This window comes from Rutidosis leptorrhynchoides, chromosome 5 (genome assembly GCF_046630445.1).
Source record: "Rutidosis leptorrhynchoides isolate AG116_Rl617_1_P2 chromosome 5, CSIRO_AGI_Rlap_v1, whole genome shotgun sequence".
Lineage (NCBI taxonomy): Eukaryota > Viridiplantae > Streptophyta > Magnoliopsida > Asterales > Asteraceae > Rutidosis > Rutidosis leptorrhynchoides.
The window spans coordinates 370635863-370638731 of record NC_092337.1 but is presented as its reverse complement, the minus strand read 5'-3'; the positions used below and the strand labels follow the sequence as shown (position 1 = coordinate 370638731).

At 29.8% G+C, this 2869-nt stretch overlaps 1 non-coding gene across 1 annotated transcript; it reads right to left on the bottom strand.

The window, feature by feature from the left end:
- Positions 1-2530: 2530 nt before the first annotated feature.
- Positions 2531-2637, bottom strand: LOC139851142 (small nucleolar RNA R71). The gene has a single exon (XR_011760501.1). It is a non-coding gene; the product is annotated as a small nucleolar RNA R71 (small nucleolar RNA).
- Positions 2638-2869: the final 232 nt, after the last annotated feature.

The following is a 2869-nucleotide window of genomic DNA, read 5'->3' as shown; positions in this document are numbered from 1 at the left end:
AAAACTTACCAAATAGTTCCTAAATACTTTTTTTACTAAGTCTATAATTCATAGAACTCAGTTTCGGATCACCGTTTAGTTTAGAATCATATAAGTTCGAATTTAACTTGCTTAATATCAATCGGGACATCAAAAGAGTATTACAATCAATTAATATTTATTTTTAATATACTTTAGTTAAATATAAATATGTTGTAATTGATAATTATTGTAATATCATATTTTTATTTTATGTTACATAATTAACTCTAACAACTAAATCATTTAGTATTTCAAATATATATATATATATATATATATATATACAAATATAGATTTAAAAATATAGCGTTAAACTTGGCTGGTTCCCTGTGGAATGAACCGGACTTACTAAAAACTACACTACTTTACGATTAGGTACACTGCCTATAGTGTTGTAGCAAGGTTTAGGTATATCCACTCTATAAATAGATAAATAACTTGTGTAAAATTGTATCGTATTTAATAATATTTCGCATTAAAAATATAACTATTTCGTACCCCTCTGCTTTAACATCAAGTATTTTTGGCGCCGCTGCCGGGGACTCTGCGAAACGTTATATTTTTATGCTATATTTTAGTAAAACTATATTTTTGTAAAAATATATTATTTCTTGTTTCATAAAAATATTTTGTATTTATAATAAGTGTTAAAAATAATAAAAAGAAAAAAAATATAAATATTTTTAAGATTTCGTTTAAAATATATAAAATTAAAAAGTATTTTTATTTTATTTTTAGTTTTTTTAAATATAAGTTTGTTTTTATTATTTTGTAAAAATTAAAATCTGAAAAAAAATAAATATATATATAATTAAAACGAACTGGGTCGAACACTATAGCAGCCCAACTTATGGCCTGGATCCACAGTCCATGAGACCGCATGGCCTCATAACAGAAGACTCATGCGATCGCATGAGCCTGTCTGACAGGTCTGATCCAGAGCTGGTACGGTTTAGGGTTTAAATTATTTAATATTATTATTATTAACCTAATTAGGGTTAATTATTTTATTAATTAGTTTTAGTTTTATTTAATTTGTATTTTTAAGTTATAATTAGTTTTATTAAATATATAAACTTAACTTTTATAAAATAATAATTTAAAAATAATATTTTTATAAAAATAAGTAATATTATCATTTTTATTTCTTTTTATAAATTGTATATTTTAATCGTTTAATTCGTAATTTGTATATTTTTCATTCGTAATTATTTTTAAGATTAGTATTTTGCCGTAGTTAATTTTTATTTCTAGATTTTAAGATTTTGCCGTAAAATCCCTTAAGTGCTTTTTCTTTAGATTAAGATTTAGGCGCTTTAGAATTTTGCGACGCCGTTTATATATTTTAGTGCCTTTTAAGTTATTACCGTTTTGGATATAGATTTCCTTTTAAGCTTTAATACCTTTAGGCGCAACTTTTTATATTTAGTTTTTAGACTTTTAAATTCCGACGCTCTACTTTCTTATTATTGTTTTTTGACTCTTTATTTTTCAACATTTTTCGACGCGCTCTTTTTCTTTCTTATTTCTCGACGCTCTAATTTTTAGGACATAGAATTTTCTATTTCTTCTCTAAAATTTCAAAACGAAAAATTATTTTAAGTGGTTAAATTGATAGACATCCAAAATTTTCTGGTTCGTAGTAATAGTTGGATTTGTTAGTGGCGAGTTGTGGGCTTCCGATTTAAAGGGTCCTGGCTACCTGCTGCATCTATTGGCTATTCGAAACGTGGGCAAAATCAGAAAAGTCTATTAATTTGATAACTTATATAATTTTTATTTTTATAACAAATAGGATATTCAGTAAATGCACCGAGCAAAACGTTCACCACCTTTCATACGTTCACCTCCTGTAACCAGATCAAGACATCTAGCCAATATTGTCGCCGATGATTTTTCTTTAGAATCATCATCTAGTCGACTAAGTACTCCAATTCAAATTTCCGATAATCCATTTTTTGAACCCAACCTGACAATTGAGAATCCGGAGGATATTCAAGGACAATTCAGAGATCCTGAACCACTAATCATTCCTCCTAAACCACAAATCACTCATCCAGAGATTGTCAAGGAAGAAACCATTAAATCAGAACCCTCTAGTGATTCGTATTCAACAATTTAAATTATGGAAATAACGGAACCTCTAAGTATGGAAGACCGAATGAGAGCCACAAGCACTGGCCAGGGTCACGCCATTATTAAGCCAGACATTAATGAGCCAGATTATGAAATCAAAGGACAAATCCTACACATGGTAATTAATCAATGCCAATATAGTGGTACACCGAAGGAAGATCCAAACGAACATCTTCGAACTTTTAATAGGATCTGTACTCTATTCAAAATCAGAGAAGTTGAGGATGAACAGATCTATCTCATGTTGTTTCCCTGGACTTTAAAGGGAGAAGCCAAAGATTGGTTAGAATCGTTACCTGAAGGGGCGATTGATACATGGGATGTGTTAGTTGAAAAATTTCTTAAATAATTCTTTCCGGCATCTAAAGCCGTGAGACTTCAAGGAGAAATTGTTATGTTCACACAAAAGCCAAATGAAACTCTATATGAGGCGTGGATAAGATTCAGAAAATTGTTGATAGGATGTCCTCAACACGGTTTAGATACTTATCAAATAGTACAAATATTCTACCAAGGATGCGACGTTGCTACACGAAAAGACATCGACATAACAGCTGGTGGTTTTATTATGAAGAAAACTGCAACTGAAGCTCACAAAATTATTGATAACACAACCTTCCACTCGCATGAGTGGCACCAGGAAAAAGATATTTTTCGTTCATCTAAAGTGGCTAGAGCCGATTCTAGCCATGACTTTGATTCCGTTTCCGCA